This window comes from Kryptolebias marmoratus, linkage group LG16, assembly GCF_001649575.2.
Source record: "Kryptolebias marmoratus isolate JLee-2015 linkage group LG16, ASM164957v2, whole genome shotgun sequence".
Lineage (NCBI taxonomy): Eukaryota > Metazoa > Chordata > Actinopteri > Cyprinodontiformes > Rivulidae > Kryptolebias > Kryptolebias marmoratus.
In genome coordinates this window covers 5,955,004-5,968,936 of record NC_051445.1, presented here as the reverse complement: position 1 = coordinate 5,968,936, position 13,933 = coordinate 5,955,004, and the positions used below count along the sequence as shown (strand labels likewise).

The 13,933-nt window shown below is 39.4% G+C and overlaps 1 protein-coding gene and 1 long non-coding RNA gene across 3 annotated transcripts in view; one reads left to right on the top strand and one right to left on the bottom strand.

Moving 5' to 3' along the window:
- iglon5 (IgLON family member 5) overlaps window positions 1-13,933 on the bottom strand; it is a 111,576-nt gene that overhangs the window by 28,685 nt on the left and 68,958 nt on the right. The window lies entirely within an intron of this gene.
- LOC112450758 overlaps window positions 1-13,933 on the top strand; it is a 91,884-nt gene that overhangs the window by 11,879 nt on the left and 66,072 nt on the right. The gene's annotated exons all lie outside the window — the stretch shown is intronic.

Here is a 13,933-nt window from a genome sequence, read left to right as displayed (position 1 = left end):
GGAATTAAAGTTTTGAGTTAATCTGCCAACCTGTTCTGCATTAGGGTCTTCCATCTGCATGATGTCTTGTGACAGTTTTATTATTTAATTTTTTATGACATAATTTGGAGTTTTAAATCACTTGATGACTTGATTACTTATTTTACTATATATATATAGAAATTTTTCATGAAACCCAAAACCCTTTTCTCCCTCATATTATTGGAAGACATGTTTTTATAAATGAACACTGAATAGGTGTATTTATCTTTAAATAAAACAATATTGAGGCCAGTATGTGGACCACAAGTGTTCTGTTGCAGGACCAAAACCATCACCTCTACCAGTCATTTTCAGTTCCTGGGTTTGTTTCAGTCTTATTGATCACTGTCTCAGATTCTCCTCCGCTCTGCTTCCTTCTGGGTTTGGCATGCAGGCTGAACTGCACCCACCAGCATGAATCAGGAGTCTTGGCCACTGACACTCTAGTAAGAAGGATGCTTGCCAATAGGGAAGCTTAAACCATCAACTGCACTCTAAATATGGAAACACATGAACTAAATTGCTGGTTTTCTTTACAATTTTAATAATCTAAAACAACCAGGGGAATGAAACATGATGAGCCTATGAGACTGAGCACAGATGATAAATAGCAGCGTAGCACAGAGCTGGAGAATGTCGGTGTTAAACACTGCAGCAGCCCTTCATGTTGGTGACCACCAGCATATTGAATTTCCCTGCTCACTGCTGTCTCCAGCAGATACAGTCTGGTTACGGGTATCTCTTGTCCTTGCTATGACCTGCTTTACCCACATATGGAACCCCCACCTTCATACCATACAAACACACACTTAAATGCTGTACAAACAATCCCTGTCTGTACATAGTTTTGAGCCTCTAGCCTAGATTTGAAAAAAAAGAAAAGAAAAAAAGGTATTGACTTGTCTGAGAGATTGCATGCAGGGAAACATGTTATTACTCTACTGAACAGTGAGTCTTTTTTCTGGCTGCTCAATTTTGCTGTTACACACACAGCAAAAGCAAAAACTTGAATAATGAGAATAATGTTTTATCTGTCGGTGGCCAAGACGTTCACATGGTTTCCTTCACTCGCAGTCTAATGTTTTTGTTTCTGGTACACTTTGTCTTTTGTCTGTTAAAACATTGCAAGGCTGCTTGCTCTGCACCCACCAGACATCTATTATGTGATTTGTATTCTCTTGACTTTTACATGCGCTTGTTTGTAATTGCACTTGCTACAAGCAGACACTTATGAGTAGGGCTCTATTGAGCTGTACAACTTTAGCACGCAAAGTCCTTGAAAGGCTGTCTTTGTACTGTGCATCTATTTCGCATTGCCCTTGAGGATCAAATAAACACATAGAGAAGGAAAAGCTACTTCAGAAAGCATGATTGGCGTCAAGGCGGATAAGACGCAGAGGCTATAATGAAACCCATAACAATAATCCGTTTGAATGGGGGGCAGCTGTGATTTAGAAATTAAAAGGAGAAGAAGAGCGGTGGAAGGTGGAAGGGAAAGGTGAGGATAGATAACGAGGGTGAGGTGAAGTCCTGAAAGGGAAAGTCACTGAGAATGAGGAAAAGCTGTAATGGAATATGGAATTACAAGGTGTAGTTATACCTGCAGTGGAGGTAGTGTAGTGGTACCATTAGGGGATAATAGTTGTGTAGTAATAAAGAAAGGAGCGATGGAGTGGCATCAATATGAAGTAAAGAGGACAAAATATTGCTTGAGTGGAGCGCAAATCAAAGAGAGACACACCCGCATAATTAACACCAGCATACTGCAGCCAATTAAATATTTACAGGGGCCCTTCCCTTCGACACCTTGATGATGAAGAGAGGCAGCCCAAGGATTATCAGATGCTGGAGCCGCAGGCAGGAGACAAGGGGTTGGGGATGAGGGATTAAACATTAACAGGCACAGATATCCCTTTCTCTTCTACTTCTGATCCCATTAACTCTGAACGGCCCAAATCCAACCCCATGTCCACCTCTCCCTTTGCCCTCATTTTTTTTCTATCCTCTTCTTCACTCCACTACTCGTTCAGCGCCTCTGTTCCCCACATATGAAATCCCAGACTCCCCTCCTGGCTGCTTCCACCCTCAGCACCACCTGTCAGGGACAAAGCAACAGGAGAGCAGGAAGAGAGTGATGGGCAAGCGGCGAGAAACCACCTGGATGTCTCGCTCAAACAGCTCAACAAGATGGATATGCAGGTCGCTTGCTTTTCACAATTGCCGGTGAAGCAAAATGGATGTCGGCAGGATTCCACTTGACAGGAAATCTAAGAAATGTCAGAGAAGTCAGGGTGAATGAATTGTTTTGAGTCTGTCTGGTAATGTCAATTTTTTTCTTCCTCTTACACTAAATATGACTTTTCTGTTCAAGACATTTAGTGAAATGTCTAAAACAAGTATTATTTGTTACAGTGGATTATTTTGACACTGTAAGAGCATCACTGGGCTCTCTCTTTATTGTTCAAGGTCATTTGTCTGTCAAACTCTGACACACAAATATTGGCTGATTCATCATGAAATCAAAGGAAAAGAAATCAGCATATATACAACTGCATCACCCATGGGTCACGAATTCACCTTCACTAAGAGCGTGACATTAGTCTCCTTTTGTCGTACAGATGCTGCATCTACAATTCTGCCTCAGGTCACCTCCTCCAACCTAGCATCTCCCTCCTTTCCTTCCTCCCACCTACTAATCCCTCTTCACACATCAATCAATAGAGGACTGCAGAGTGCACAGAGCCATACAGTACTCAATGCAGCAGTTGTACAACTTCAATGGGCAGCCACAGATCTTTACCACTGAATCAAGCTTGGCTGGGGAAGAAAAACCGAGCGTGCTAAAACCAGGGACGAGCCCCGCTCCGCTTTCTTTTACCCCCTATTTTCCTTGGACTGACATCTAAACCCCTTAGCACTCGTGAAATCAATACAGTAGTTAAACTGTTACTTCCTTTCCCAGTGAGTACACTCACACACACGCGCGCCTGCCTGCTTTACACAGGGCCCTGTAGACTCCCTTAAATACACCCCGTGCACTGGTAATTTGACAGATTTGTGTTGTAGTGTTGTCACTGCTTTAAAGGAGAAACCTAAAAATACTGATACACACCAAGAAGCTCTACATCAGACCTCCTCTGACAATAACAGTCTTTAAAGGCAACAAAAAGAATATAATACCTGGTACACATGAAGCCGAACAGCAACACAATGCTTTCTGTGCCACCAAGCAAACACATCTCTGTGTTTAGAGTGTAGAGTTATATTTAGTTAACCTATTCATTTACTTTTTAAACTTATGTTTTCTTCTATTATTTAAGCATGAGTATCATATGTGAGTCTCTTTAATGGAAAGTCTAAACTGACTAAATGTAAGCGACTAAAATAAGCACTGTGCAAGGAGTTTTTCAGTCCATTCAACCTTAAGGTGGTGTCTCTCCGGGTTGTGATGGTTGGGAGAGTAGTTGCTGACTCACAGTTGAAGGAAATTTTTTGAAAATTTTGGGATTTTTTTTGTTGCAGTCTCACTGAACTCTGAGTGTTTGTGACTAAGCAACCATCAAGCCTTGAGCAACCCGTTTTTGAAAATCATCGTCTATTTTTATGTACAAAACTCCATTCTAGGTCATGCACAATATTTTGTTGCCCACCTCTGCTCGTTTTGTCCCCACTTTGGCAGCTGCCGCCATGTTTGTGATTTAATCTGCTGGAGTACACTATTGAAATGAAGACAGGCAGATATGGGCCAGTTTTTAAATAATTTACCATCAGTGTGGATTTTAGACCTGGACTTTTGCCACAGATGTTTTAGTCAGATGAGGTGTCAAAATCAGCTCTAGTGCTCTTGAGTCAGGTCAGGGATGCCCACAATGACTTTGTGACTATTTTGAGGGAAAAGTTGTCGCTCAAAATTTCTGAAAACATGCTAAAATCTTAAGTGACAGAACTGTGTGCCTCTGCAACTCATGAGGTAAAGTTGAGAACCCTGTGAATGTCACAAAATGTTCTGAGACATTAAACTTTAAACTAGAAATATAACACAGAACATTCTCCAAACAAAAAGTGAAAGCTCCATACCTGTAAACAACACTGTAACACTGACCACAACACCTATTTTTCTCCTTTGGACACAACTATTTTTTTTTAACTGTAGGAAAAAAAAGCCAACTTCAACTTTGTACTCAAAAAAGTTGCTGTTTATTCAATATATTATTTAAGTTAATAAAATCCATAATCAGAAATCCCCTTATTATCATGTGCAACTCTTAGATCTCAATTACACCATCCAAATTTCTTCACTGTTTGCTAGGTGAATTGGAGACTTCAATGAGATTTCATGAGCCACCCTGACGATTTTCAGTTGTTAAACATTGACTTCAAAACACAGATATGGATAATACAATTTTTGCCACCAAACTGAAATTAAACTCTTTATTTAGTCTTTGGAATTAAACTAAACATACACATTTATTAAAAACTACAAAACTCTGAATAGGTCTTGGTGTTTCATAAATATTTTTTTGGAGTGAGCTCTGTTTGCAGGTCTTTGTTGAGACTACTACAACTGGAGCAATTTTCAGCCATTCAGTTAAGCTTCAAGCACAGTAGAAAAGCTTACCCTATAGTTTACACTTGAGCTTCTAAGAGGCTACAATAAAAACCACAATTACCCGCTGATAGTGACAGGAGACAAAGAAGTGTAATAGCATGGGGGCTGTTATTTTCAATAGAACCGCTGGCCGTAAAGTGGAGTCAAAAGGAATGAGGCGTGAAAAACTTTGAGTGTTTGGGCAGCATGTTTGTGAAATGGATGACCAGGCAACAAAAGCTGCCAATGGTCACTTATGACACACATGAAAAGTAGGACTAATGAAAAAACAGAGTTTGTCAAGAGCTGGAGAATTACTTCCACTGTTAATGTGGACATTAACTTTGAGTGGCAAATCTGAAATCATGCAATTTCTGACAGAGACAAACAACAATGCATTGAAAACATATTCAATAAATTTGAAGATGTCTTGAGTCATTGTTGGCCTGAATAAAAGATCTCATTTAGCATTTTGCTTCAAATTTTTTGCATGCATAAGCGTTATAGCGCCACAACTGACAAGGCTTATTAATTATCCCGCCATCATTCACTTCATTCTGATAATGACACATTTCTGTAGAAATATGCAAAACATGTAATGTACTCAAACAGAGCAATAAGACCCATTAATTGTACAAACTGAATGGAGGGCAATTAGCTGCTGTCTGAAACAGCAATGTTAATGAGCAATCTACAAAAGTCAGTCTCTGTCAGTGTCTTTTGCAAACAACAAAACAACATTTTGGCAACAGCAGAGCAACAACAATTTTATATATTAACCCACTTTGTGCTCAGTCAATGTTGAAATAATAGTGTACAGCTGGAAATGTGGAGAGTTACTGTGCACATGGCTTATAGCTGTTTCATGTATAAAAAATTATATAGTTTCACTTCATGGCACAACTATTTTTGATGGTGTAGGCTCACTGCAGCTTGCATGTGTTTCTGTTTGTGTCCTAATGTGTTCTGGACCACTGGGCTGCTTGTCCTGTGGTCTTACTACTTGCACCATAGGGAGTTGGTAAAAGAGTGAGGATGAGGGCAAGAGGTCCAAGTACAAAGGGAGGTGCACAGAAAGAGATTGAAAATGGTTTGGGGGCAGGAGACATAAGGAGGAGAGGGACAAAAACCAGGGGTAAGGTGCTGTCAGGACAATTCACAGCAGTAGTAGTTGCTGCAAAGAACAAGCAGAGTTACCTGAGGGAACAGAAACCCTCTAACACCTGCTTAGGAGGAAGCTCCTAGGGGGCAAATTGTAGAAGGAGGGAGTCATGGTGCGGTGCACTAAGACTCTGGCACTGGTACATTTAGTTTGTGTCTGTGATTGACAGGGTGAGAATTAATGCGAGTATGTGTATTTGCAAGCTTGTGGAAATCTGTTTGTTGCAAGCTTGTTTTTGAATCTGTATGTGAGTGGGAGTGTGTGTTTCTGTGCATGTGTTTGCACACTTCCCTCTGTTTGTGTGCAGTTAGACTTTTGCTTGGCTGTGCCCACAGCCACCCTTACAGCTGTGGAAGTGGTTCATTTGCATTTGGAATCGCAGCAGCGCTTGCCATTGTTGCTGCACTGCTGTGACTCGTCACAGCTGGATCCTGCACACGTAGCCGCTGTGCCAGTTATGTCTGGCTACTGCTGTGCTTGGAGAGCACATGGCGGACAAACCAACACCACAAGCTCTAGCCTGAGTCTGTAAATTAGGGGAAGCTTGTTTGATGTGAAATTTCTTTGTGATCTGATTGGTTCACTGGGTGTCCTCTCCTTGAACACATCCTAAAGCTTTCCTCTTTGCCTCTCTCTGTCCTTGTCTCACAGCAGATGGGAGCCGGATGACATCTCAGCTAGCTTTTGGCACGACCGCCATGCTGCTGCTGCTGCTGCTCAGTTGCATACAAGCCAACATTCTCTTGACAAGATTATATTCTTGTTCATGTTTACTGGTTGACCTCTCATTTTGATGAGAAAAGAGGCCGTCTGCGTTAAAAATATTCCAGACTTTGAAGAAATGTCTGCTGCTCTTTACACCCTCCAGCCACTTCTTTCATCCTGGGTGATAGTGCTTTGGTATTTCCTTAGAGAGGCCAGCACATCAGAAAGGAGCAGTCAATAGAGGGCCATTTAATCTTTGCAGCTGAGCAAAACTGAGAGTGTTCTCATGTATGACAAGCAGACAGGATGAAAAACAGAGGGATGAGCAGAGAGGTAAAGGTGAATTAATGTGCCATAGCTGGTTTGAGATGGAAACAAGCATACAGCAGGTTTCTTGGGGCAAAGCTAAGCTGTGCGTTTATGTCAGTCCTGGTGGACTGAGCCACTTATGAATCAGCTGGCTCATGTTCCTGATGAAGCTATTTTACTGAAGCCTGGGGCTATCCAGGGATATGAGGAAATCAGAAGCATAACTAAAGCTGCGATAGAAGTAATGTGTAATTAAATACAATGCCACTGGCTAATTTGCCTTTCATTTATCTCTACACATCAGTTTCTTGTGTTTTCTTATTGCATTTTCTAGCCGTAAAGGGTTGCCTATCTCCCATTAGAGGTTATTAATCTTTCAGTGCGGTGTAACAAACATAAACAGATTCTTAAGCCACCATAAGTTATTAGAGTGCGTCTCCTTGGAGCTGTTTGAATTGGATTAATGCTCCTTCATGTGGAGCACTGAAAATGATCTCTGGCTCCTCTTTCTTGGATATGTCAATGAGCTGCAAAACAATTTGACTGCTGTGCCACAAGCACACGCAAGCTTTTTGACTGTAGAAATACCTTATGCATATGCAGACACCCACATAAAATCATTATAGCGTGTAATATATACACACACTTCTAATTTGCTCTGTCATTGTGCAGCTGTAAATGATGATAACTACTGTGAGAAAAACCGGAAGAATCATTTATTTTTCAGGTGGCTTAAAATTCATTCTGAACAATATGGAACAATGAGACATGCAGCTGCCTTCCTGCAGCACTATGCAAAAAATATGTAATAAAACACACACATCTGACCTAATTTCATGCAAAGTGCAAGGACTGTTAGAATAACAAAACTAGTGTGTAAGGAAAACAATAGTTATTACCCAAGTACAAGCAACTCCTTTGTTAAAAATGCTGTAAATTATATGACATTTTTGATGGGGCAATAAAAGTATCCTCCCTTTAAGTTGTATAGTAATGTACCATAACATCTTTATAGCCCCAGTTTAACATAAAAACACTAAAGACTAATAGACAGGTTCCTTCATTTGCATGGCCTTTCTTATTATTATTATTAAGCACACGAGCAAGTGGCTGTGTCATAGCATGATCGCTTTTAACACATATTTTCTACCCTTTTTACAAGCTGTCTCATTATCTTTACTCACTCTATACTGCAGTGGCACCAACTTTATCTGCAAACGACCCAAGAAAACATTAGCCAGATGTTTATTCCCTGTATTTGCATAGGCGCCTGAAGTAAAAAGATTAAAATCAACACAAACCTCAAAAAGCCGCGACTGTGCATGACTCAGGACATTCAGACCCTGATTGAAAGGAACTTTTGATCAAAGCGAAGATGCTGAGAAAGATTATGTTATTTTCAAGGAAGAAGAAAACTATCTTGTGATTTTTTTTACACTCATGCAACTTATCATCAATCTGTGATATTCAGTGTGTTCTTAGAGTCTTTTTGCAGAAAAAAGTAATTTAGTCTCCCTGGTGTACCCACTTTACAGCAATCTGGCTCATCTACTTCTACCAAAGCTAGTGATTTTTTTTTAGTACAGGTGAAGAATTGCACTGTTGAAGCAAAGAGGTGAGCTGTCACATTTGAAAGATTTTACTAATTTAGAGGAAACCTAGTATTTTTATGAACCTACCTCTAATTTTATTTTGTTAAAGCTAAAATATGTAATAGAGTATTCCATTTTAAAGTGTTTACATACATTAAAGATTTAGAAAATGTTCACTTACTCCATCTGCTCTGTAGTAGCATTAAGGTGTTAAGTGAATTGTCTCATGGGCATCTCCAACCCAAATCAAGAGTGCGAGAGCTTTATTTTTTTACACCTGGACGGGAGCTCACCTCTGACAGAAAACATTTGAGGAAAATGTCTAGATATAAAAACCACTCTGATGATAAAAAATAATTATTGAAAAATTGGTCCAAATCTGCCTGTCTTCATTTCCAAAGTGTATTCCAGCAGAATAAAACATAAACGGGGGGTGAGCTGCCAAGGCGAGCACAAAACGAGCTGAGGTGGGCAACAAAATAATGTGCACAGCCGAGAATGCAGTTTTTCAAGGTGTGCACACGAAAATAGGCCATGATTTTTAAACCTGTCTTCTGATAACAAGGCCACATGGCTCTTTGGCCAACTCAGTAAGACTGTAAGGGAAGATTCAGGTATTTTCTCGCAATTTTGAGTCACTAACTAGCCTCCCAACAATAGCAGCGTTAACAAATATGGGGAAAGAATACATCCATTCAGGTTTGCCCGGTGGTGTAGCTGGTTGGCACTGTTGCCTCGCAGCAAGAAGGTCATGGTTTTGAATTTTAAGCAGTATCTTTCTGTGCAAGTGTTGCTTTTCTGCATATTCTGATTTCCCAACACAGTCCAAAAATGTGGGTGTTAGTTGAATTAAATATTCTAATTTGGCCCTAAGCGGGATTGTGTGTAGATGAATGATTGTCTCTCTGTGGCCCTTCGATGAACTGGCGACCTATTCAGGGTGTACCCTGCCTCTCAATTGACACATCCCCTGAAAATGCATTGATGGGTGGATATAGTAGAAACTGAATCTCCTGAAGAACCTAACTCAAAAGAACCGTTGCAGTTTGGGATAGACATTTAGTAAAAACACTCCATTCATAACAAACTTGTTATAATGGGGAACAAAACATTTAGGTTTTTAATAAAAAGCTTCAGTTTCCTTTTGTAACCAGCTTGAAATTATTTTTTAATGTTTCTTTATTTTCTCGATTTCTTTCAAGAAACACCAACTAGCTTTACAAAACAACAAAAAGAAGTCTCTCTAAATTATGCATATATTTGTTTGTCTTTTAATCCTAAAGGTAATAACAATTCACAAAGGTTTGTCTTAATGCACTGGAGAGCTCATCTTACCAGGAAAGGGTGTGTCCTTAAAAATAAATGTTGGAGTCATTTCTGTGACACACTGGAAACACTTTGTCCACGTGTGAATAGAGCTGTTAACTCTTGATTAAATTCACACCAAGATGGTGTTTTTGATGGTGTTTCTGCAGCGAATCTGATACAAAAGAATTCACACAAAAGAAAAAAAAAAGAATAATTTGCATGGGGATGCCAATGATAAAAATGACTGCAGCAAAATTAGATTTGGGAACTACTGACAGTAAGACAGAATATCACCTGTCAGCTAAATTCTAAAACATTATATGTCTGATTTTGAACTTTAATCCAAAATATTCCTGCTGAGTCTTAATCATGACTGAAAAACCACTTGAATTTTTACGAGCAAATTATGAACCGACTATGTGACCACAACATATTTAATGCATCTTTTGCTGCCTCCTGCATGCTCATTATGAGACGTACTTACATCAATCAGAGTACTTATGGTAGTGAGAACATGTCTGACAAGAACAGCCCCCTGCTTTTATGAAAAGAAAACATCAGACAATAACCAGATCAACTTCTTCAGAATTCATTCAGAAATAATTATTTAAAATGATCTAACTCAAAACATGATCAAATTTTTCATCTCTTAGCTTTTACACATTTGCTTAGTTAGAAATTTATGGCAAATGTTCTAATTGCAGCAATAAATAAACAAATAAAACCAAATACTGAGGATGTTCGGCTTCTTCGTAGTAGTGTTCAGAACATCCACTTGCTTGCTAGATATTGTATAATGTCTGATCCATTAGTAGTGTTATTTGAACTCCCAACAGTACATTTTATCTGTTGTGTAGTGCATTAGAAATATTATCCCAAGACACATAAAATCTACTCTTCAACTGAAACAAAACCACATGCATTTTAGCTTGTCCCTCCTTTGTTACAAATCTATGAAAAAGGACATAGAAGGGTTAGTAGAATTGTGCTTTCTGATTGCATTCTGCTTTTTAAATGTTTTGACAAATTTGCCTGAATGACTACAGTTGGACAGATTTGTTTAAAATGCACTGTCATGTTTGTGTGAATGGATAGAGTTCAGTTAAACAAGTTTATAACAAAAGCTAAGTTTACATATATTAGTGGTGCTGAAGGTACTAATGTCAGTCTAAAATATTAAAAAGCTTATCCTGAACAATACTAATAGGTGCAGTTTGAATGTGTTTACTCCAGTAGTTTTCAAGATATACTGAATACAAAAGCTTGAGTCACATGGCTGACCTACATAAAACTGGCTGTAATTCATGTAGGTAAACAAATATAGCGGAATAGGACAAGCGTGGAATCTCAGAGAAGACAGTTAGGTAGAAATATAAGAGGAAATCTGCTGCTAAACACGAACGAGAGATAAGACAGCTGTCAAGAATGAATATCTGGGATCAAGCAGGGCAGAGAAACGCCGATAAGACAGAGCTCTGCAATGAAACACACACGGCTTTTCAAAACTTCTTCTCAACCAGACACTTCGGCTGTTTCCGTAGGTAAACAAACACACGTGGTAGTCAGCAACTGGTGACAAAGTTTGCTTAGAAGTTTTTTATTTAAGGACACACAAACAATCAAAATGAGAAAAAAAAAATACTGTGAGGATTAAGTTTATTACATCAGGAATTTTTTTTTGCTCAGTCTTCATGACTTTGTGTAGAGTAATGATATATTTTATTATTATGTTTGCATATCCAAAAATACTAACCTTTTGATTCATAAGGCATATTAGTTCTTATGCTTTCTCAAACTGCATAATTATGAATATCTGGCATAAAGGAGGAAATCCAAGGATTTAGTCTTTCTCCCATTTTAACAAAGACTTCATAGTTGGTGTGTGTGAGTGAATGAACAAAATGTGTGACAAAATTTAACAAGTGAAGCAACTGAAACTCCTCTCAGTTACTTCCTCCATCTGTGTTGCCAACACCTCCTCAAATAACTTTGCTGATCTTCTCTACTACCTCCCACCCTGCCAGCCTTCTTTCCCATTCTGCTAGTTTTTCTTCAATAATTTTTTACTGCTCTTCTTTTTTCTCCTCCCTTAATTCTTATCTTCTCACATAAGTAGTTGCTCATCTCCTCTCCCCTGCAACGCCACAGCTGATCCTCTACGTCTAATTCAGTCGCTTATCTGAGCATACGAGTTCCACAAAGCTCTACGATCCCTGTCACCTCGCTGCCCTCGTGGGAATCATGAGTCAGTGCTGCAGATAGACGATGATATAAGAGCTAGTAGAGGAGAAGAAGGAAGATGAGAGGTAGGGGACGTGGATAAAGAAGTGGAGAAAAACCTATAAAAACAGAGCAGCACATGTCATTGGATGTTTTTAGTTTTATGAACTTTAATAAATTTGATCTGCTCTCGGATTATAGTTCAAATAAAGAAGGGATGTGTTGGCACAGTTCTAAACAGAAATAGGAAAAATAAAACAGAATTGGGGCAATAGATACCGGGAAAAAATATATACATTATATGGAGAAAAAAGGGGGGGAAAGTGAGTGAGAGACACAGCTCCGCAGATAAAGACAGCGACAGGCAGAATGTCGATGTTAGAGATTTAGTACAGATGTGTCACACAAATCCAGATCTTTAGTCAAACTCTGACATGCACAAAGAACATTTTGCTGCCACGCAGAGACCCCCTGTTAGTCTTCCACCTCCTCTTTTTCGTCATCTTCTCCCCCTCTTTGGCTCCCGTCCCCTCGAGGTTCTATCTCTTTTGTCACTTCTTCTCCGCCTCATTTCGCCATTTGCTTCACTTCATTCCTCTCGTTTTTCTCTTTTGCTCTGCATCATCTCTCCTCTCACTCGTTTTCTCAGTGCATTCCTACTTGAATCTACTTTGACACTTTCAGTCTGTCTCCTTCCAAATGCTCTGCTTTTCTCTCGTTACCACGCTCTTCAAAATTCTTTTAAAATGCACGTTTCATTAAAAAGCTTCAAAAAGGCAGTTTCTGCTGCCCTGTCTACTCCTGCCCTCTTGATCCCTTCTCCTTCCTTCCTGTCCCTTTCTCTCCATCTGTGTCACTCTCCCGGTAGATATTTGCTCTTCATCTCTCTTATTCTCTCCACTAATGAATTTTGGGCACTTTGCTGCCACAGATGGTGCAGCAGGCAGCCCCTGGTGGCAGGGCCCTGGCTTAACAAACTGGAGAGAGAAAGAAAAACTGGTGCAGCAACAAACTGTCTGCCAACACCTCTCCAAAAAAGTAGACAGAGACCAACACATGTGTGAATACCCTCACCTAAACCCCACATCCTCCTTTGCATGAAAATATGTGCCCACTTCAGCCAGACAGGTGTTCAGAGCCCACACATCTTATTTTTAGAACATTTTCTTCTTTTGTCCCCCCCCCCTCTCTCCTGTTTTTTTCCTTGGTGGCACTCTGGTTAATTGCAAATCCGTGTTCCTGTCTGGCAAGCTTAAAACCTTCTCCCTACTCAGAAGCCTTTGGGCAAGGAGAACAACCCTTAAGTTGCTCTCATCACCTTTCAACCAGCAACACAGCCTTATCTATTTTTTTTCTTTCAATTCAGCCCACACATAGCTTGCAGGAGTCCATGCTTAATTCATTCTGCCCTTGGACTCGGAGGGCTTAAAAATACAAACGTCAGTCACTGTAACAAAAAACTACACCCACTTTAAATTCAAAGGTTTTATGTGTCTGGGCACAGGAGAAAACCATCTGGGCCTTACCTGGTCTTAAAATTGTTTCTCATGACACTTGTGTCATTTTTATAATCAAACAAGTCAATACTCCTTCACATATTCAAAATTAAAAAAAAAAAATCTGTAGAAGACAGTAAATCCTATACCTCTTATTATTAGAAAAAAAAATCCTTAATAATTTATAATTAACATGCAATTTATCACTGCGTGTGTTTTTTGTACTGTTAACAAAATATCTCATACTCAACTGAATGGATTTGGATGAAACCTTCATACAGGAATCACTGGGTTGATATCTAAAGTTGTGTAACTTTTGAAATCAACACAAATCGAAATGGCCACCAAAGATAATTGACTTGAACCTACACAAAAATGGCTATGCCTCAGTGTATATTACAGATATTGAGCTAAAATTTGGTGTAGTCATTCACAACACATACTCCAAGCGCCAACTGATCAGGTGAGAGACGTTACATGATATTTTACATAATGCTATTTTCAAGTTTTAAAGAAAATGGTTATAAATTTG